General features: G+C 44.9%; 1 long non-coding RNA gene across 1 annotated transcript; it reads left to right on the forward strand.

Moving 5' to 3' along the window:
* The first annotated feature begins 7562 nt into the window (after positions 1–7562).
* On the forward strand, positions 7563–14957 carry LOC114630128. Its single transcript, XR_003712776.1, has 3 exons — positions 7563–7604; positions 9846–10004; positions 14736–14957. It is a non-coding gene; the product is annotated as an uncharacterized LOC114630128 (long non-coding RNA).
* Positions 14958–23920: the final 8963 nt, after the last annotated feature.

Raw genomic sequence — 23920 nt, forward strand, 5'->3', positions numbered from 1 at the left:
ACACACACACACACACAAACAATACAAACTCACACATACACACACCACATACACCACATGCACATATCACACACACACACACATACCATACAAACTCACACCACATACACACATACGCACACGCGCACACACACACACACACATACACACAATATAAGATCCAAGGATCATCTCTAGAGAAGAGGTTTCTGGTCAGATGGAGTCTCAGAAACTTTGTTTTTAAACATTTTTTTAAGATTTATTTATTTATTTCATGTACGCGGTATGTGAGCACACTGTCACTGTCTTCAGACACACCAGCAGAGGGCATCGGATCCCATTACAGATGGCTGTGAGCCACCACGTGGTTGCTGGGATTTGAACTCAGGACCTCTGGAAGAGCACTTTTCTTAACCGCTGAGTCATCTCTCCAGCCCAAAAGCTTTGTTTTTAAATAGCAGCACCCCCTAGCTGAGGATGGATTCCCAGATCTTACTCTCAAGAGTAAGATTCACAAGATAAAACTTCATGGTATAACTGAAAGGTCCGAGTCACCTGGCCCCACCCCTCTCTGATTGCCATCTAACATTGCCCCTGGTTGTGCAAAAGAGACTATCCACTCATTTTTGCAGTTGTTGCCTCCTCCTGGATGCCCTCCTTGTTTTTCCTATGCTTGCTCTCCTGTTTGTCTGAGTTCCCACAGGACACTCTTGCCTACACACAGTGTATTCTATTACCCATGCTCATTTCCTAAAGGGTTCATTGGCTGGTGCATGCCATAGGTTCCTTCACTTGAGGCTCATGGCTTATGAGTCTCTCTAGCCTCAGCTCCCAGCCCAGTACTGGGTGGAGCTCAGTGAACATCTGTGGGGAAGAGAGGAAGAGAGGGAGGCAGACTAACACTGTCCTTCACTCCTTTTTTCAGCTTTATCATGTCAACAAAAATGTGTCCCTTCTGCTGCCAGGAGCACGCCATGGATACGCGTAGCCAGTCAGATGGCTGAGGAGCATGCCATGGATATGCGTAGCCAGTCAGATGGCTAAGGGCGTCGTTGCTTCACTGTGGTAATTTAGAGGAAAGAGGACATAAGTGGCCATTGATAGGGGATTGGTTAATGACATGCAAAATGGACACAGCTGTTGGGTAATAGGAACCAGATCTGGATGTGACCCAGTGGGCTGCTGTCCAACGAATCTATAAAGAGAGAGGCTGGTGCTGGCACTGTTGATGTGGCTCATATGCAAAGCACGTGTTCAGCCTGCGCAAGGCCCTGGCTTCCATTCTCAGAGGGGGTGGGGGAGAGATGAGCACCGAACCGTGAGCAAAATGTGACTTCAAGGGGCTGGAGAGACGGCTTAATGATGGCTCAATGGTTAAGAGCACTGTCCGCTCTTCCAGAGGTCCTGAGTTCAATTCCACACCGTGGCTCGCAACCACCTAACCTGGGGTCTGATGCTCTCTTCTGGCATGCAAGTGTATGTGCAGGTAGAGCACTCGTGTGACTCCGAGTATGGGGGTTTAAAGGGGGGGAGCAAGATGGCGAGCTTGGCAGTAAAGGTGCTTGCTGCCAAGGCTGCCCACCTCAGCTTGATTCCTGGGAACTACATGGTTGAAGAACAGGAGTGATCCCTGGAGTCAGGAGTGGTGGTGTTTGCCTTTAATCTACATAGTGAGTTCTAGGAAAGCCAGAGCTACTCACTGAGCCCTCTATGAGAGATGGGAGGGAGGAGGGCAGAGGGAGGGAGGGAAGGACAGAGTATACTCTCACAAGGTATCCTCCAAACTCCATCTGTGCACACAGAACACACCTCCCTCACCGCCACAAAATCATTTGAGCAAGTTTTTTGGGATGGGAGGGGCGCAATACTGGAGATGGTAGGACATCGTTGCATTAGTGACAAAATACAATGACCAAAGGCAACTTAAGAGTTTATATTGGCTTCCAAGTCCACAGAAAAAGACTCCACCATGGTGGGAGCATGTGCCAGCAGCAGGAAACGGGCTGATTAAATTTGGTGCACCTCAAAACCTGTTCCCTAGTGACATACTTCCTCCAGCAAGACTCCACCTTAAAGGTTCCATAACGTCCTCCAAACAATGCCACCAACAGAGGGATCAAGTGTTCACACAGGAGCCTGCAGGATCCACGACACATTCAAGGCCCCACATTCATGCAAGCACAGAGCTGTAGCCCCAGCCTTGGCACACTAAATAAATAAATAAATAAATAAATAAATAAATAAACACTTTTAAATAAAATAATAAGTAACAAATTGAAGGGACGGGGTGCATCATGGTGGCATCCGCTGGAACTCCAGGGATCAGGAGGCAGCCAGGTCAGGAGCTCAAGGTCATCCTCAACTGCGTACGTAGTAAGTTTGAGGGCAGCCTGGGCTACCTGAGACAGCTCAAATAGCCACACAAGTCTCAAATACATATATACATATGTGTGTGTGTATGTGTGTATCACAAACAAACAAGCAGTTGATTTAGATAGCCCTTCTTCATCCCTGAAATGCCACATGCTGAGGCAAACTTTTAACTCGAATGCTGAAGTGGTGGTGGCTTGCATCTATAATCCTAGCACTCTGGCTGAGGCAGAAAGGATTCCCTCCCTCTCTTCTTTATAAGATGACTTGTTTATTTTTATTTTATGTGCATTGATATTTTTCCTGCATGTATGTCTGTGTGAGGGTGTTGGATCTCCTGGAACTGGAAATACAGAGAGTTGTGTACTGCCATGTGGGTACTGAACTGAACCCGGGTCCCCTGGAAGATCAGCCTCTTAACCTTTGAGCCCTCTCTTTCTTTTTCTTTATCCAAGCAGCGTGGAAGCTTTTCTCTCTTTCTTTCTTTCTTTCTTTCTTTCTTTCTCTCTCTCTTTCTTTCTCTCTTTCTTTCTCTCTTTCTTTCTTTTCTTCTATTTTTTGTTTGGTTTGTTTTGGTTTTTCCAGACAGTGTTTATCTGTGTAGCCCTGGCTGTCCTGTAGCTTGTTCTGTAGACCAGGCTGGCCTCAAACTCACAGAGATATGCCTGCCTCTGCCTCCCAAGTGCTGCTATGAATGGAGTTCGACATCACCTCCCGGCTCTTAGTTTCTAAATATCTAAGGGATGACCTTGGACTTTTAATCCCCGACTTTCGTCTCTTAAGTGATGAAATGATTGGTGTGTACTACCACACACAAAAGTGGCCTGGTTGGAAACAAGGGCTTTGTGAATGCTAGGCAAGCGCTGTAAAGCCTGGGATACATCCCCAGTCTCCAGAAAGACCATGAGTTCAAGACAAGTCTAGTCTACAAAGACAGAGCCTGTCTCAAAAAAAAAAAAAAAAAAGCCTGGGAGCTTAGTTTGCAAATCGCTTCCTGTGTTCCTGAAGGCCTGGCTCTCTTGGAAGAGAACTGTTGCCCGACTTCCACACATGGCCACTAGAGGGCGCGCCATAGCAGCCAAAGTCGCGAAGGACTTGGATGCTCCCCAAGCCGCATCCGGGTAAACAAAGCGGTCTAATTTTCAAAAGGCTGAAGAGGCCCCTACAGAGCGCCCACGCTTCGTCTCCTCATAAGTAAACAAACTTAACTACAATTTAATTTATTCTGAATTGTATCAACAATTAAAAAGAAATTACCCTCTTGCTCTATTTTCTTTCTGTTTATTTAAAATAGGTTCCTACTAACTTGAGCAATTTAATGTGGGGAACAATTGGATTTTAATGACCTTCTCTCCGGAGCTCAGCCTAGTAGATGGGTCCTCCTTTTCCACCTAGCTTTGATTTACGTCTCCCAACATCTTAATATGTCATTTTGTCTAATGATAGTTAACCTACTTCTACAGACACCGGGGGAAACATCCTTCTTCAGCCACCACAGTTCGCTGATTCGAGCACAAAAGGTAGAAAACAGCCCATTTCTGCCCCACCCTTTCCCGCTTCTTGTTTTCCTGTGCTGCTGCCTCTCTGCACCCCCGTGGTCCACCATCTGCAAGACTTTTGGAAGTGACCGTTATGTAAGGAAGGGGATAGAAATAACGCTTGGTTCAACCTTAGCCTGTGCTCTCTGAGTCACTTTGAGGGAGGAGGGGCACGAAGTAAACAAAACCCTATGCTGTTCACAATCACTAAAGAGTAGGGTCAACTCAAATGTCCACCAAAGACTGAAATGAATAAGCAAAGCATGAGGTCTGTCCGTGTGTGTTTGTGTGTTGGGGGGGGGGGGCGTGATAGTATAAACTTTCAACTTGACAGCTCAGAGGTAGCTTCCAGGCACACCTATGAGAGACTCTGAGAGCCTCTGGGAATTGTCTGTGGGAACTGTCTTAAGTTAGCTGATGTGGGTGGACTCATCCTAGCTGTGATGGAGACTTCCCTGAGCAGTGAACCTGTATAAAACAGAGCAAGCCAAGCGCTAGCATGCATGCATTAATTCCTTGCTTTCTGCTTCTGACTGAGGATGGAATGAACCAGCTGCTTCAGGTTCCTGACACCTTTCATCCCCAAAATGATGGACTGGCTGTGGCCAGGGGCCTTTCTCTTTTCAGGCGTTTTTGTAGGAGTTAACAGAGCTACACAAAACAAACCTAAGACAGGTGAATATAATCTCACTGCAAAAAGAATATAAAGTGGGGGCTGGAGAGATAGCTCAGAGGTTAAGAGCACTGACTGCTCTTCCAGAGGTCCTGAGTTCAATTCCCAGCAACCACATGGTGGCTCACAACCATCTGTAATGGGATCCGATGCCCTCTTCTAGTATTCTGGTATATCTGAAGACAGTAGTGATGTACCCTTATATATATATAATGAGTAAATCTGAACAACACATCACATGGAAAAACACAACCATGAAAGGCCACACCTCATAGTTGTCATTTGGGTAAAATGTCCAGAAGAGGCACTCACAGAAGCAAGAAGACATATTAGTGGTTTCCTGGGGCTGAGTGGAGGGGTAATGGAGAAGGACTGCTTCATAGAGGGTTTCCTCAGTGATGAAATCTTTTTAAAATAGTCATAAGATTTCAGGACACTGGATGTCCTCAGACCCACTGAGTTGTAGAGTTTCCATTTCAGTTATGACGACAAGGTCCAGTCCTCACAGAATATGCATCTGCTGGGTGCACACTGGAGATAAACCAGTAGATAAAGAGGTAACGTATCACATGAGTCTGAGGAGATGTGGGGAAAGAGTCCTAGTTAGCATTGCCTGCAGAGACTCCAGTCCTGTCCAAGTGGCCCTGTAGGTCACATGCCTGTTGATTTAGGCCAGCCTCTATATGGGGAGTTCTAAGCTAGCCAGGGCTACATAGCGAAACCTGTCTGGGGGCAGGGGGGAGGCAAATGTTAACAACTTCTGGGCCTTGTCAGATTAAGCATGTGCTCTACCACAGAGATATCTCCTTAACAGCAAGACCTGTCCAGCTTCGGCTGGGAACATGGCTCGGTTGGTAGAATGCTTGCACATGTGCACCAAGTCCTGGACTGTAACCCCAGCACCACACAAGTTAGTCATGGTGGCACTCACTTCTAACCCAGCACTTAGGGGGTGGAGACAGGAGGGCCGGAAAGTTTAGGTCATCATAAGCTACACAGTGAATCCAGGTCAGCCTGGGCTACATAATGTTCACAGATGCTGGGGGTAGAACAGAGTCTCACGCTGGGTAAGTGCTCTGCCACTGAGCCACAGCTCCAGCAAACGGATGGCCTTAGAGAAAGGTTTATTGGTCATCCTCAGGTCTGTCCTTTTTTATCTTATTTTTAAATATTATTTATGTCTTTGGGTGTTTCCCCTAGATGCATGTCCATACATCACACATATGCAGTACCCATGGGTGCCAAAAGAGGGCAATGAATCCCTTGGAACTTCAGTTACAGATGCTCTCGAGAGGCTCTGGGCCTGCTCATCACTTCTGAGACACTGGACCAGCCTAGTGTCAGTCCTTTCTAAGCTTTATAGAGGTTTGGGAAAGATTATAATAAGACAGTAAGATAAGATAATTTGATCCCTTCCTGAATTTTTTTTCCTTATGAAATTCAAAACAGAAACCAAACTGAACCGCCGGATGGGAAGGAAGATGAACCGTAAAGCACAGGCTCATTTTAAAGGGCCGTGAGACAAGCGTAATGACGCATGCAGAGCGTGCAGCCGTGAAACCCACAGGTGGCACAGACCAAGAGAGACCTGGATGCATGCTACAGACGTCAGTGAATGACGGTAATGAGCTGATGTCAGTCCACCAGTTGTACCTCTGCTAGACTGTGGGGGAGTCCAGACGGAGGTTGGGCCCGTGTGGGAAGCCCCTGTAGTTTCTGTTCTGTTTTCCTGTAAACGTGCTGTGGTTCTTATGAAATTGCTTTCTGAAGTCTATTTAAAAGTCTAGTGTAGCCGGGCGGTGGTGCACGCCTTTAATCCCAGCACTTGGGAAGCAGAGGCAGGCGGATTTCTGAGTTCGAGAGTTCGAGGCTATCCTGGTCTACAGAGTGAGTTCCAGGACAGCCAGGGCTACACAGAGAAACCCTGTCTGGAAAAATCAAACCAAACCAAAAAAAAAAAAAAAAAAAAAAAAAAAGTCTAGTGTATAGTAGAGTGGTTCACACCTTAAACCCCAGGAAGTGGGTGGTATTGGCAGGCAGAGCTCTGTGAGTTGGAGGCCAGCCTGTCTACAGAGCCAATTCTGGGACAGCCAAGGCTGCACTGAGAAACTCAGTCTCAGAAAAACTGAAAAAAAAAATTAGTTTATTTATTTTATGTGTGTTTGTGTTTTGCCTGCATGTATGTATTTACATTACTTTTATTCGATGCCTGAGAAGGAAAAGAAGCCATCAAACCCTGAAACTAGAATTACAAATGGTTGCGAGACACTGTGGGCAAGCCAGGAGCAAGCCTGGGTCCTCTGCAAGAACAGCAAGTGTTAGCCAGGCAGTGGTAGCTCGCGTCTTTAATCCCAGCACTTGGGAGGCTGCGGCAGGTGGATTTCTGAGTTTGAGGCCAGCCTGGTCTACAGAGTGAGTTCCAGGACACCCCGGGCTACACAGAGAAATCCTGTCTTGGAAAAAACAAACAAACAGACACTCCCCCCAAAAAAACAACAACAACAACAACAACAACAAAACCCAGCAAGCATTCTAAACCATCTCTCCAGCTCTGGTAATAATCTTTTTGCTTTGTTTTGCTTTTTGTTTTTGTTTGTTACTATAGCATATACCCATATAGTCTCAGCTACTCTCAGGATTGCTTGGACCCAAAAGTCTGAAGCCAGGCTACACTACCTAACAAGGTCACAATTCACTAGTCTGGAGATGTGGGTTGTTTGTAGAGTTCATGCTTCCAAAGCATAAAGCCTGGCTTCCATCCCCCAGAACCGCCAAAGCCCAAATTTACTCTTAATAGAGATTTAGAGACTTAGTGCAGGGGAAGAGAAAGAAATATAAAGTACTCTCTCCTTTGGGCCTAATTAACAAATTAAAGGTCTATAGTTGTTAAATGAGAACATGCTACAACATAAACAGTGAAAGGACTGTAAAAACATTCTTCAAATATGTTCTAGGAATGGTACCTCAAGGCTGAAGAGATGGCTCAGTGGTCAAGATGCATACTGTTCTTCTGGAGGACCCAAGTTCAGCTCCCAGTCCTGATGGTAGGCAGCTCACATGCTTGTAATTGCAGCCCCTGCGGTTTTCAGCACCTCCTGTTCCCGCTTCTGTCCTCCCGTGCACTTAGCAACATCTTAGTCAGGGTTCAGCTCCTGTGGCTTCTGTGGGTACTGCACTCACGTGCACATACCCACTGTCTTAGGATTTCTTTTACTGTGACCAAGGTAGCTTAAACACATTTAACTGGGCTTACAATTTCAGAAGACCAGAGTCCATGATGGCTGAGCAAAGGTGTAAGGACAGGAACAGCTGAAGCTCATATCTTGATCTGGAAGTAGGAGGCAAAGAGAGAACACACTGGGGGTGATGGAGAGCTGAGCCGGTGTGGCCGTGGTAGGGGCAGAGTGACATGGTTCCTGCCCCTGGGACAGGATTCTGGTGGGAGCCTCTATGAGTATCGATGGCTGCTGTGAGCATAAGGCTCATTCGTGTAATTGTGTACATATTTTCTGGATCCACTAGCAGTGGAAGACTCTTACCTTCCGAGGAATGTTCTCCCTGTATATTTTAATGACTTCGTGATAACCAGCACAAGTCCATGAGGCTAAGGTGTGGCTATGTCTCAGCAAAATGGTAAACATTGGAACCTTTAGGACAGCCCTTAAGGCTAGGGGAAAGAGCTCCAAATACAAGAGTTTGGAAATATGTAATTCCTCAACTATGTAAACTATAAAGATGCAGTATGAGTTACATGAGGGGGCTTCGTGAATCTAAAGGAACAGAAGCAGCTGAGCTGTGAGCCAACTTGTCAGAAAGATACTAAAGAAGGTGATGGAGAGATTTAGGAAGTGGTGATCAAAGGAGATCCCAACCAGATAAGATTTTTGTTTATGCTTACAAAAGCAGATAGATTCCTGAGTTCAGGATCAGCTTAGGATAGAGTAGGGTTAAACTCAGGCATGGTGGAAATGGTAATTTTAGGGCAGAGTCCTACCCAACTAGCTTATTGTTTGTGGTAACAAAGGCAGACAGATCTCTGAATTCTTTTGCAATGTTAAAGGGAAAAAAAATGTATGCTTACTGTCTCCTAAGAATCAAAAGGCTGGAGTCTTGGGGTGCTGATTGATGAGATAATCAAAAGGAAAACCTGGAGTAAATGACTGGATTGATATTTAAAATAAAAGACTGGACTTGTGTTCTGCAGAAGATGAGCTATTCCAAGAATTTTTTAGCATAAAAAGAGAGAACTGTTTGGAGAACACACACACACCACATGCAGAAGCACATGGACAGACCTCTTAGAATAGCAAGCAAGCCGAATATAGACAGAGAAATCTCTAGAGAGAAAGCAGAACACAGAGAGAAGCAGACTGGAAAAGCTGAATCAAGGAGAGCACAGGTTGTCAGCTTGTAGCCACAATTTGACCTCAAGTCATTCTTTTCGAAGCTCCCAGACACCTCTGGGCTGGTCCTTGGCAATGGGGCTTTGAATCCTCAAAGCTTACCTCTATAGCACACTTCCTTCAACAAGGCCACTCCTCCTAGTCCTTCCCAAACAGTTCCACCAATTGAGGACCAAGTGTTCAAACATATGAGCCTATGGGGACCATTTCCATTCAAACACACACACACACACACACACACACTTAAAATAAAGTAGACTTTTTTAAAATGATACTTCTGTCCTTTTGTGCTTAGTTGGAAAAGGGCAAAGGTTAACAGGATAAGGATGTGGCTTAGTCAGCATAGTGCTTGCCTAGCATATACGGGGCACTAATTAATCCTCAGCATCACATAAACCAGGTATGTGGATGCATACCTATAATCTCAGCATTTAGGAGACAGAAGCAAGAGGAGCAGAGATCCAAGGTCACCCTCGGCTACATACCCAGTTCAAGACAATCCTAGGCTAGAGACCCTGTCTTAAAATAATAACAATGAGGGCTAGAGATGTGGTGCAGTGGTTAAGAGCGCTTGCTACTCTTAGGGACCTAAGTTCAGTTCCCAGCACCCACATGACAATTCACAGCTGTCGGTAAGTCCAGTTCCAGGGAATCTGATGCCTGCTTCTGGCCAAGCACACAATGGAGTACAGACATACATACAGTCAAAACATCCATACACACAAAATCAAAATAAATAAATATTTTAAATGATAGTGAAAATGAAATCCCCTGGTCTCGGGTTGTCTGTTTGCCTAGCATGTGTGAGGCCCTGGTTTTGATCCTCAGGCCCATAAGATAATCAATCAATCAATAATCAATCAATCAAATCCCCATCCACAGTGAAATCTCAGCCTGGTAAGATGACCCAGGAACCATCAACTGCAGGAGATTATGGCTCAGACTGGAAGGAAGCTCTGTGATGGGAAGGACTGTCTACTTTCGTCAACACTATGAACCCAGAGTTTGACATGTGTAGGAGCCAAGAAACCTACTTATCAAGTATGTGAATGTTACGGAGTAAAGAGTAGTATGTGTGTGGTATGTGTGTGAGTGGTGTGTATGTGGTGTATATATGGTATGTGTCTTAGTTAAGGTTTTACTGCTGTGAACAGACACCATGACCAAGGCAACTCTTATAATGACAACATTTAATTGGGGCTGGCTTACAGGCTCAAAGGTTCAGCCCATTATCAACAAGGCAGAAACATGGCAGGATCCAGGCAGGCATGGGGCAGGAGGAGCTGAGAGTTCTACCTCTTCATCTGAAGGCTGCTAGCAGAATACTGGCTTCCTGGCAGCTAGGATGATAAGAGTCTTAAAGCCCACGCCCACAGTGACACACCTATTCCAAGAAGACCACACCTCCAAATAGTGCCACTCCCTGGACCAAGCATATTCAAACTATGACATCGTGTGTGTGTGTGTGTGTGTGTGTGTGTGTGTGGTATATGCACAAGTGTGCACATGCAGAGTCAAGAGGAAGTTGAGTGTCTGTTCTTCATTGTATTCCTGTGAGACTCTCACTGAACCTGAGCTAGGCTAGCAGCCAGCAAGCCCAGTGATCCTCCTGACTCCACCCTACACAGCATCAAGGCTAGAACTGCACACACACACACACACACACACACACACACAGAGCTATGTCCAGCTGTTTTGTTTTTTTGTTTTTTTAATATGCGTTCTGGGATCTGAGCTCAAGTCTTTGTGTTTACGCAGCCCTTGCTCTTACCCACTGAGCCACTTTCCAGCTCCAAACATCTTCATTTTCATGTTCAATGTTTGACATATTTGGGAAAGAAACAAATTGATCCTTTACCTAAAGCATGGCTCTGCTTTGCCATATAATTTATAGTCTGCAAATGACAGACTAGAACAAAACAAAAAAGCAATATTTAAAGCTCTCTATCAGCAGGCAAAAAAAAAAAAAAAAAATTACACTTACCATACATCAGTTCAGCCTGAGACCCCCAATAGGCCTGGAGAAGCGGTTTAGAAACAGTTGCAAAAATTCTGTTTGAGGTGTAATTAAATAACCAGCTCTCAGCAGGAGTTTGAATGGGTAACATGAGATACCTAGAGTGTATCAATGGCTTCACAGCCCAAGTTTCTGACTTAATAGCTTCTCAGGCCTCTAGCTGAATATGTGTGTCATGTTCTATGTGGCAGTGCTTTATCTAAGTAGATTGGTTAGCTTTAAATATGTTTATAGGAGCAGGAGGTTATAGCTCATGGGTATAATATATGTTCAGCATGACAAGGCCCCGAACTTCAATCCCCATCCCTCCCCACCAAAAAGAAATACTTGCAAACTTTCTAGGAAGATATATCACACAGTCTTGCTCCCAGCGGCCCAACAACTTTGTAGAACAATGTGTGAGGTAGAGAATGGGAAGAGGTCTCTGGGATACCTGGAGAGTAATAGACACTTAATAGACGGTAAGTGTCTTCCCACAGCCTTAGGACTTCCAGCTGAGGATTAACCGTGCCTCCCGAATCTGGATAATGGTCAGAAAGATGCCAGTGAAAGAAATAAAATTAAGTAAGCAAAAGAAATGTCTCAGAGAGAGATAAAAATGAATGTTTTTTTTTTTTAAGGAGGATAAGATTTTAAAATGTGAACCTCTTCAGGAATTTATGTGTCATCCCACACAGAGACCATACTAATCTCTTTAATTGTTCCGATTTTAGATGCAAGCTGCCAAAACCAGAAGCACATGAATTTTTAGAGAATTTTATATAAATGATATTTTTATAGGCTGCTAGGCCTCATCTCTGCACCATCTTCAAGCTTAGTTGCATATGTAGCATGGTGCTTTCTTTCTTTTTCTTCTCCCTCCCCCTTGCCCTCTCTCACTTCCTCTCTCTTTTAACACAAGAGTAGTCACTGTTGCCCAGGCTGGCCTCAGACTCCTGAGCTCAAAGGCTGAAGCTTCCCCAGCCTCCAAAATAGATGATGCTATAAGAACACACCCACATCTGTCTTCTCCATCTCCTCCCCTCTCCTCTTCTCAGCTTTATTGTCTCCTCCTCTTCTGCCTCTTCTTTTGTCTCCTCTTCCTCCCCTTCTCTTCATCATCTTCCTCCTCCTCTTTTTAACTGTTGTGAGGAGCATGAAAACTGGAGAAAACATTGCATTGGTTAGAAAAATAACTCCAGAATAATGACCTCTAAGTTTTTAGCAACCTGACATGGAACATACCGGTCTGCAAAAGAGAACTCTTCCTTTGGACATCCATGTCTCTAGGGTTGGTTGAAGCTCACTTCTTCCACTCTCTGCTTACACAGTAGGTAGCTCAGCCCTCTTTCCAAAAGTGGGGTATTCCATCATGGTCCTGACTTGGTGCGGGGACCCTAGCTCTCTCTATTTTCCACTATCTGGGGATAAGGCAGCTGCTCTCTGTTCTAGAGGGGCAACATTGTCCTGAACTAAGGAGTAGATGAATCAGAGAGTTATCAAATCTTATAGAGGCCACTGGCTGGTTGCCATTGACAATGGCAGTGCCGCTCAGTGGTCTCCTCATGATGAGCTTCACTGTGTGACCCCCCGGACTGGCAGCTTCAGCGGCACCATTAGAAATGAAGACCCTCAGGCCATGCCAGACCTTCCAAGTCAGCTCAGACAGGCAGGGCTAGCTGCCTTTTTTTTTTTTTAAGATTTATTTATTTATTTTATGTATGTGAGTACACTGTCGCTGTCTTCAGACACACCAGAAGAGGGTATCAGATCCCATTACAGATGGCTGTGAGCCACCATGTGGTCCTGGGAATTGAACTCAGGTCCTCTGGAAGAGCAGTCAGTGCTCCTCAGAACCACTTTTCCAGCCTGCTAGCTGCCAATTTTTAAACTACTCTACTTGACTGTTTGAGACAGAGTCACTTGTAACTCAGGCTGGTCTCAAATTTACTATGTAGTTGAGGATGGCCTTCATCTCCTGCCTCTATGTCCCAAGTACTGGAATTGCAAGTTCGATACCATGCTTTGTGTTTATGTAGTGTTAGGGATAGAGCTTTCTTGTATGTGAAGCAGGCACTCTGCCAACTGAGCCACATGCCTAGTCCCTCTGACCTTGAGGAGCTAGGTTATAAAAACTCAATCTGGGATGTGTCTGAAACTTTCTGAAGTACAGGTCAATGTACCTTCCTGAAGCCAGTCCAGCTGCCCAGGGGCAGTTATTGTTCGGTTTGTGTTGTTGTTTTCGGATTCTCTGAGGACCTGGCTTTCCTATCCCCAACAATGAATGCAAGCAACCTCAGACAGAAGCACTAAGTCCGTGAGCGCCTCCAAGGAGGCCCTAGAGAATAAGCCAGCTAGGAGGAAGCTCTTTAATTAACACTAAGGCTGTGACTCTGGCCGCCATGTTATTAATTACTGCCTGTTACTCCCCTGTGGCATCCTTTGTACAAGCTATTACTCACTCGCACCGCACCGCCCTGCCCAACCCTCCAGCTTTCCCTTCTTACTAGTTACTCAACGTTTTTTACTAGACTGCTATGCAGTGATTTGAAAGTGAAACCAGGGCGACTCAGAATTGGAACAAAGTTGCAACAAAGTTGCATCTGGCCGAAGGATTTCCTTAAACACACAGAAAACGCCCTACAGTGGAATGGACAAAACTTTCGAGCAAGAGCCGCAGAAATCTTACTGCTCTGGAAGTTTCCAGCTGACAGGAACCTTTTGTGTTAATCTAGTCCATATGCTTCATTTACTTTTTTTTTTTTTTGCCCTTTTCTTGAAAGTGATAGAGGGAGGGGAATGGGGAATTCTTGTTTTTAAAAATATGTGTTTTTTGTTTTGTTTTGTTTTGTTTTGTTTTTTGTTTTTTTTGGTGGTGGTGGTGGTTGGTTGATTGTGTTTTATTTTTGCTTTGAGACAAGGTAACATGTCACTCAGGCTGGCCTCAAACTTATTTTTAGCCAAGGATGATCTTGAACTTCTTCCTGTCTCCACCGTTTCCAGGCATGTGCCACCATGCCCAGTTTTAAAGTGGTTAAGTGGCTCATGGGTTGTGGGCTCTTTAAGCCTGCGTGTCCCTGTGTGTTAGTGTGCAGTGGTGGAGGGAGGAGTCTGTGTACTGGGCGACGGGGTGGAAAGTGGCTAAAGCTGGGAGCTGAGGATGCCTGAGTCACTCAGAGGGAGTCCATTTACTGCCTTGGGTCTCAGTTTACTTATATCCAAAATAAGGGATGCCATGGGGTGTGACACCTGTAACCCTACCTCCCAGGTGCAAGCAGGTTCTGAGTTTGAGTCCAGCTGGGGCTGCATAACAAAGCTCTATCTCAAAAATAAAGCCAAAACTGGGTGTGGTGGCCCACACCTACGATCCCAGTACTCAGAAGGTAGACAGAGGCTGGGGGAATCAAAAGGTCAAGATCCTCGGCTACAGAGCAGTCACACGCCCTAGAACATGACCTCCTGTCAAATAAATAAGTGAATAAAGACACAACATAAAGGAATTTACCACTGGAGATTACAAAATTTGTCAAAGGCTTACAGTGATGTCCCCGGAGTCTGTGCAGCTGAGAGAAGCCCTCCCCTCATCCTTCTTCCCTTGATAGCCTCTGAGATTGTGGGTCATTGTTGCAGATTTCAAGAGAAGGAAGGGGATAGATAGATAGATAGATAGATAGATAGATAGATAGACAGATACGCAGGCCTCTTTTTGGAGTTTGATTTGAGACTTTCAAGCTTTTAAAGTTGGGGACCTACTGCACCCCCCTTTTCTTCTGCAGAATTTGGAATCCAGAGAAAACACTCCTGAGGGCACAGCTTACCTGTAATGACCAATAAGAAGATACCAAGGCTCCTTCAGAATCCAGTCCTACCCTCTGTGAACGAACTACACAGCTGGGCCAGTGTAGCTGTGCCTGTTACATATTTTCTGTCAGTAAGAAGTCGGGTATCCATTCTGAGTTGATAGTTAAATGAGTGAGAATGAGACGCCTGAGACATGCCACCACAAGTAATAACTAACTGAACAACCAGACTTCCAGAAAAGTCTAAGGAAAGGCAGGTTCCATTAGGCTGATCACCCTGGGCCTGGTGCTTTTATCAGTACAGTAATGGGCAATGGCACCTCCGCATCAAGCCTACTGCAAGATGAGCTCCCTGTCTGTCAAGTGCTGTGGATCAAACAAGGCCCAGGTGATGATGGCTCAAGTTTGTAAGAGCTTGGGAGTTAGAAGCAGGTGTGGTTCTGTGAATTTGAAGCTAGCCTAATCTACATTAGTTTCAACCAAATCGCCCAGACTCTGACTCAGAAAGCAAATAAACAAAGGAGCAGAGAAACACATGTACCAGTAGATGCTTGTCTTTGTGTGGGCTGCTACAACATGATGTCATAGACTGGGATAGACTAGCAGCTTGTAAACAGCAATTGACTTCTCAAAATTCAACCATCTAGAAAGCCCAGCGTCAAGACACCAGCAGATGCGGTGTCTGAGGAGGACCTAACTTCTGTAACTTTCGTACTATACCTTCCCACAGTAGGGGTAATGGTTTGAAAATACAATGTCCCCACAGGCTCAAGTGTTTGAACACTTGGTCTCCACGTGGTAGCACCATTCAGGAATTTTGGAGAACCTTACAATGTGGAGCGTGGCTACAGGAAGTGAATCAGTAGAGTCTGGCCTTATGGGTCATAGTCAAGCCTGTTTCTAACCCAAGTTCTTCCTCTCTCTGTCTCTGCTTCCTGCACTGTGGAGATGTGAGGAATCCCAGACACGTTCTCCACAGTGTGAACTCTGCTGTGCCTTCTCTGCCATTGTAGGTGATGACTGCTCAAACTGTAAGCCCAAATAACTCTTTCTCTTCTCTTCAATTTTTTTTCACACTGATGTGAAAAGGTAGCTATCTGGGGCGAGGCCTCTCTCTTAAGGGTGCTAGTCCACTTCACATGGACTCAATTTCCACAACCTGACCACTCCTGCCTCCACCTCTCAAGTGCTAGAATTACAGGTGGGCGTCACCACCTGGGTGTTTAGCCCGTCCTTAGGAATGAACCAGGACTTCCTGCATGCTTGACAAGCACTCTATCAACTGAGCCAACATCTCCAAGCTCCCAAAGCCTCATCTTCTAAAGCAGCGGTTCTCAACCTGTGGGACTGCGACCCTTTCACAGGGGTCACCTAAGACCATTGGGAAACACGGGTATTTATATTACAATTCATGACAGTAGCAAGATTACAGTTATAAAGTTGCAACAAAAATAATTTTATGGTTGGGGGTCACCACAAAACAAGGAACTGTATTAAAGGGTCACAGCATTAGGAAGGTTGAGAACCACTGCTCTAGAACAACATCTTGGGGGCTGGGTTCTCAACAGATGAGGCAAAAGGAGAAGGCATGTCGAGACTCTAGGGTGGCTGTGTGGATGCAGTTGACCTAAATTGCTTCTGTCAACCCCTTGGAGTGATGGGTGCTTCTGATTAGAATCACCTGTGGCAAATCTTAACGGGTAATTTACCGGTTGGATTCTAAAAGCTTTGACCTCAGAGCTGGTTTTCCCCTAGGGAAGATCTGGAAATGCCTGTTCAAGCTATAGAGTGCCCTAAACATTGCAAACCAGCCAGTTAAGGAAGGTATCTGCTGGAAGCGAGCTCAGCCCACAGAGCAGTGCAGTGGTTTCTCTTTAAATGAGTGATGGTAAAGGGCTTTCCTCTTGTGGAAGAGACTCTGCAGCAGGAGTAACTAGAAAACCCACGATTGAGCAAATGCTCCTGCTTGAAAACAGAGAGGGCTACGGATGTTTAGGGACTTTAGAGATGGATGCTTCTGAGATTTTCAATTTGTTGAGCTGCACAAAAACAAAAGAAACAAAACATAACATACACTCTCATTTCCTTGAGCTAACCCTCTCTAAAGTTATTTTTACTTTTGCCTTAAAAGAATCATCTTTAGGGCCAGTGAGATGGCTCAGAGGGTATAGGTGCTTGCTGCCAAACCTGACAACTTGAGTTCAATCCCCACGCGGTGGACGAGAGTACTGACTCATGAAAGTTGTCCTCTGACCTCCACACATGAGTGTGTATGCACCCCACCACACACATACACACACACACATGCACGCACGCACGCACGCACGCACACAAACATAAACAATAAATGAGCATGCCAGCTTTAGGCCACATTCTTATATAAACAGCTCCCAACTCTGTCTCCAAGCTGTTAATTCTTCAAAGGATTCTCCATTGACAAGCCAATCCCAAGCCGCATTTACTTGTCAGAAGGTCCATGTTGTGAGGACATGAATCTCAGAAGAACATGAGAGGCTAGGGCTATATAATAGCTCGGTAGTAAACATTTGTCTGGGGTGAAAAAAGGACAAATGGGAGCCTGAGGTGGAGGGTCGTGCGGGGTGGGGGGAGGGGAGGACACACACAAAGCTCCAGGTGAAGGAAGCTCTTAGAATAATGCCCTCTTTGGTACAAAGAATTTCAGGGGTCTAAGGAGATCGCTCAGCAGGTAAGAACTATTGCTGCATAAGAGAGAGTGTCTAAATTGAAATACCCAGAACTACAAACAAAGCTCCACTTGGCCTTAGTATGCCTGTGACCCCAGGGCTCTGGAGTTAGAGACAGAAGGATAACTGAGCCCTTATCATCTACCAGCCTAGCTCCAAGTTCAATGAGAAACCTCGTCTTAAAGAATGAGGTAGTGATACAGACTACCCAATGTCCTCTTGGCCTCTGCACATGCACGCACACATGCAGGCATGCATATTCATATTCTGTTTCAGCCATCTTTTTCTTCTCAGCTTTCTGAGGCTCTGGTGTTCTCAGAGACCTTGGACAGGGCACTTTCTTTCCCTGAACATGAGTTTCCTCATCAGGAAACTCAAGGGGGGGGGGGGGTCAATAAAGAACAAAGGATCCCAATATTCCAGCTTCAGATAAACGGCATAGTGATACATCCATCTCCCTCTCCCATCAGATAATAGGCACCAGGGTTTGAAGACATAAGTGAGAAAATAAAGGTAAGGTCTGGTTCGTATCATAAGCATTCCTCCCATTCTATTCAAAATATCCATCTCTGTAAGAGTGTTCTCTGAATTCCATTCTTTGGAATGTAGCCCCATATATGAAAATAGGACTCCTAAGTCAAAAAGTTAGGTCTCCATGTGCATATATATTGAAATAGCCCCTTCTGGAACGAACAGGGTATCTCAAGGGCCTCATGAAACTCAGAAGAAACTTGCAAGACTCTGGAAGTTCATGAAAATTACAAGACTCAAAAGGCCTCATCCTTGAAGTTATATGAGTAACAGACAATCCCAGGGAGGAGCAAACCCTTTAGGAGAGATGCCTGTAAGTTGAGCAGGAGACTCCATGATGCAGTTTTAGTGCTGTGTCTGCTGTGTTAGGCAGCCTTTCTGGTGACACAGCTGCCATCATGCACAGTCTTCCATGTTCCTTATGCTCCCATAAGTAACCCCAATAAACCCATCGACTCACAGCTGGACTGGACTTATGTAGACTCTCTTCTGTCAGGGTTGTCTCTACTGGGATGAACAGACAGAGTCCAGAAAAAGATTTACAGTCTTGAAGACTAACGGGGAAGAAATTTCTTCTTTCTTTTTTTTTTTTCTTTTTTTACCAACCCCATGCTTTTCATTTCCTTGACTGGAGTCTGGTTTTCACAGGATAGTCATCCACACTTCACAGCACAGGGGTTCCTTTAACCCCCACTTTGGAGACTCATGCCCTAGCATATGATGAAATCACCTTTTGGGTTCTAAATACTTAGAAGAAAAATTATGGAAACTGATAAAGAAAACAAGTTCAAAAGAGATTTCACATTTTCCAACATCCCTGGCTTTCTAAGAAACACAGGAATGCCCTTTGGCCTGCTATCAGGCAACAATAACATTTGAAACGCTATTCATACAACACCCATTTATCATCATTATTTTTATGATTGTTATGCAAAAAGAAAAGTATCAACTTGTGTCCTTTAACTATTGAATTTTATCTTATTTATTCTGTGGTTTTTGTTTTAGGTGTGTGTGTGATCTTTGAGTATAACATATACACTCATCTGTGTAGTACATTAGTACATGCAAGCATATTATGTGTTCGTTACCTTTGAGTGTAGTATATATACACACATGTTGTCTGGGTATAGTGTATCTACACATGTGTGCTGTCTGAATGTAGTATATGCATGCATATGTATGTTGTCTATGAATGTAGTATCTGCATACATGTTTAACTATGAGTGTAGCATATGCACACATATGTGTGTTGTCTGTGACTGTGGTACATGCATGCATGGGGTGACAGAGGAGGGCACTGGGCCCTCCATCACTCTCCCCTTATTCCTCTGAAGCACAGGTGCTCCCTGGACCCTCCAATTTTTAAGTAGTATGACAGTCAGCAAGCATCAGTGATCCTCCTGTCTCAGCTGCCCAAGCAGTGGGGTTACAGGTATAGAGGAGATCACTCTCGGTTTGTTTCAAGAGTGCCAGGGTCCAAACTCAGATCCTGGGTGGTTATACTCATAACCACTGAGCCCTTTCTCTGGCTCCTGCTGCTTGGCTTGTAGGGAATGGCAAGGAGGTTTTCTCTGTCATGACAGCTTTGATCAATGGGGAGAGGTTGATCCAAGTACTGCAGGAAAAGGATTATAAGGCTTTCAGTAGCGGGAAAAAATATACTGTGACTGATTCTTTTTTTTTTTTTAAGATTTATTTATTTATTTTATGTATGTGAGTATATTGTATCTGTCTTCAGACTCACCACAAGAGGGCATCAGATCCCATTACAGATGGTTATGAGCCACCATGCGGTTGCTGGGAATTGAACTCAGGACCTCTGGAAGAGCAGTCAGTGCTCTTAACCACTGAGCCATCTCTCCAGATCCACTGTGACTGATTCTTAATGCCTGCCGCGGTGTAGATTAATGGAAAGCAGGAAAGGGTGTAGATCCTCAAGAAGTCAAAAAACAAGCAAACAAAAACTACCCATGTTATTTTTGAGTGCACACATGCACACCATACATACATACATACATACATACATACATACATGCATACATACATAAATGTAATTTTTAAATGTTTTAGAGGACAGTATGAGCCTTTGGTTGTGGTACCACAAACCTACACTCCCTGCACTTGGGAAGCTGAGGCAGGAGGATTCAACTGCCACAAAGCTGAAGTCAACCTGGGCTACTTAAGAACACCCTGTCTTTTTTTTTTTTTTTTTTTTTTTTTGGTTTTGTTTTTTCGAGACAGGGTTTCTCTGTGTACCCCTGGCTGTCCTGGAACTCACTCTGTAGACCAGGCTGGCCTCGAATTCAGAAATCGCCTGCCTCTGCCTCCCAAGTGCTGGGATTAAAGGCGTGCGCCACCACTGCCCGGCTAAGAACACCCTGTTTTAAAACAACAGCAACAACAAAGGCTCAGTACATTTGAGTGCCAAACAGAGTGTCTAAGATAATTCTATAAAGTCAGAAAATAGAGAATTGTTTCAGTTCATGAAGTCAAGATAATCTCTAGGAAAGAACCGAGTGGGCCTTGAAAGAGAAAATAAGACCCAGGGGGTGATTCTCAGAAAAGGTTGCCAGTTCCCAGCAGAGCTTGTGTCTGTCTGTCTGGGCAGTGAGTCTATCCATTGCTTCATCTCTGGCACACTGCCTGCAAGGGTACCATCCAATCCTTCACCAGTTCAGCCTCATGCATGACAACTTGAGCCACATATGTAATTTTTAAAAAATGATTTATTTATGTACTTCATGTATATGGGTATTTCATCTGCATATATGTCTGCACACCAGAGGAGGCCATCGGATCCCACAGGACTACAGTTATAGACCACGTGGGTGCTGGGAACTGAACTCAGAACTCTGGAAGAGCTCCGAACTGTTGTTAAGCCATCTCTCCGGCTCTCCTACCACATTTGCAGTTTTAAAGCATCTAATTACACACAGGAACATAAACTGAGGCTCGATGGTAGAATGCTTGCTTGCCGTTAATTGAGACTCAGGCTTTTATAGCCAGCAGCACAAAGAAAAACAGGGGAAATTAATTTTAATAATGTATTTTATGTCACAATAGATCAAAAATATGATCTTTTTGTTGTTGTTGTTGTTGTTGTTGTTATGGTTTGGGTTTTTTGTTTTTCTGGGTTTTTTTTTAAAGGTTTCTCTGTGTAGCCCTGGCTATCTTGGCACTCACTCTGTAGATCAGGCTGGTCTCAAACTCACAGAAATCCACCTGCCTCTGCCTCCCAAGTGCTGGGATTAAGGGCATGCACATCACCACCTAGTTCAAAATATGATCTCCTATATAATAAATATAAAATTACTCATGTGGTATGTATGTGTGTGTGGGGAGGGGGGGAGAGAGAGAGAGAAAGAGAGAGAGAAAGAGAAAGTTTTATGTAGCCTAGACTGGTTCAAACTCATGAGGTGCCAAGGATGACCTTGTGCTTCTGATTCTTCTGCTCCAAAATGCTGAGATTACAGGTGCGCACCACACGCCTGGTTTGTTAACCGGTGCTGACGGTCTCCCCGGGGCTTTGTGCATGCTAGGCAATCAGTCTACTAACTGAGCAACGTCATCCAGCCGTATGGTTTTGTTGATAGTAAGTAGTCGTTGTGCCTGGCTCTCACTTACTTCATGGACCTGTACGGATTTTGAGGGCAGCACATTCCTCACTTGGATTTGCTACGCTGGCCCATATACAAAATTTCTTGGAAAGCTCCTAGCTTAGAGTGGGGTCTGTATTATAATTATTTCTTTATTGCTGGGAAGAGATATCATGACCAAAGCAATTTATAAAATAAAGCATTTAACTGGGGGCTTGCTTACAGTTTCAGAGCGTTAGGCCGTGACCATCATGAAAGGGAGTGTGGCAGCAGACAGACAGGCATGGGGCTGGAGTAGTACCTGAGAGCTTACATCTCGTCCACAAGCAGGAAGCAGAGAGAGTAAGACTGGTCCTGGCATGGGCTATTGAAACCTCAAAGCCCTCCCTAACCAACACACCCCCAACAAGGACACACCTCCTAATCCTTTCTGAATGGGCTACCTACTGGGGACCAAGCATTCAAACATGAGCCTATGGGGGGGGGGCATTATCATTCAAACTACCCTAGTCTGGAACAAGAGAAGGCTCTTTAATAGGCCCATGCTGTACAAACTGGTGTGCCACTTGGACCACATTATCCAGCAGACTCCATGGTACTCAAAGTGACAGTGGTGGCTAGGGATGCTGTTTTAAGCCTTTGGCAAGCCCCCAGATGTGAATCATAGTGGAAGCCTTTGAAATTTTGAAGCAAAGTCTTACTGCCAGCTGAAGACAGCTATTCTTCCTTTGAAAGACAACTATTGCCTTGCTATTGGACCTTAGCAGAAATCTAACATTTGACTATGGGCAACCAAGTTACCATGCAACGTGAGCTGGCCATCACGAGCTGATCCACCAAGCCATGAAATAGAATGTACACAACCAAATTCATTATCAAGTAGAAGTGGTATATACACGATCAGACCCAAGTAGATTCTGAGGAAGCTACATGAATAAGTTGTACAAATGTCTGTGGCATCTATACTTGTTATAATACCTCTGTGCAAACATCCATCCTTATGGGATGATCAAAAGATGACCAAAGCAGAGATTAAAAGTTTCAAAGATTACAAGCAAAGTAAGTGTACTTGCCATTCTGAATCTGCAGAGGTTTGAGTCCAGAACACTCATCAAACTTGTGCACATTCAAATCCCTGCACACAGAAATGCTGGGTTTGTACGTAGCCAATGGGCAGTTGTCTGAGGAAGAAAAGACTAGGGCACGGTCAACCGCCAGTCCCGTGTGCACCCAGAAGTGGACAGATGCAGCATTATAACCCTTCCTGGGACAACCCTGCAGGACACTGGTAAAGGGAAATCTTCACAGTGGGCTGAATTTTGGGCAGTACGTGTGGCTCTACATTTTGGTCCAGGCAAACTAGCCATATTGTATATGCTCAGTCCTCACAGTATTCTGTGGCTATCGTCCTGTACTACTGTGTATGTGTGTGCGTGTGTGTCTGTCTGTCTGTTTGTACGTGTGTCTGTGCACACAGATAGAACCCAGGGTCTACCATGCTAGGCAAACCCTAACTTGAACTACATCTCCAGCCAATCACTATGGAAGCCTGGCTGAAGCCTCCCTAAAGTGAGAATCAAGAACTCCAAGCAATTAGCATTTGTTTAGGGCCTTTCCTCCCTTTCCGGCAGTTACCTTTTAATTTCCCAGGAATCTCACTAGAAATCCCCTTCACAGTAAAAGGCACTCCCCAAACCCTTTCTGCAATCCTAACCCTCCTGGCTTTACCTTATCAGATATTAAACCCATCTAAACTGCCCCGGAGCCACCCTACAGTCTCAGTAATCAAAAAGAAAACAAGGAAATGTCTTGGCAACCATTTGAGAGGTAACCTGAGAGTCACTAAGACAGTGTGTAAGATTAGTGCTTAAACACCAAATTCTAGCTCCCCCTTGAGAAGCCCATCCCACGCTATAGTCTTTTGCTGAGCATTGAAGTTTGTTGTTTTATGGGTACATTGTTCGTTCCCTTACAAAACAGGTCCTGGCATGTTTATGTTCAGAATCATTCCACCCTCATCCCCCATCCCCCCAATGTTAGGTAGTCCTGATAATCTTCTGAAGTTAGCATCTTCTGTTGAGCTGGCTCTGGCTAGATTCAGATAGATCCAGATAATCTGAGTCAGGGGCCTGAGACTAGACGGTGGACTATTTTTGTGCTCAAAATGTGACACCCGATACAATCATTTTTACCCATGATCCAACCATCATTCAGTAAACTTCTGACATTTACATCCCAGAGTTAGTGCAGACCCACAGAATAAGGGTTCAGTGCCCCGATATTGTCCCTGTGTCGGGTATCCATCGCAAGCCCTGTCCCTGTGTCGGGT

Source organism: Grammomys surdaster, unplaced genomic scaffold, assembly GCF_004785775.1.
Source record: "Grammomys surdaster isolate TR1022 unplaced genomic scaffold, NIH_TR_1.0 330, whole genome shotgun sequence".
Taxonomy (NCBI): domain Eukaryota; kingdom Metazoa; phylum Chordata; class Mammalia; order Rodentia; family Muridae; genus Grammomys; species Grammomys surdaster.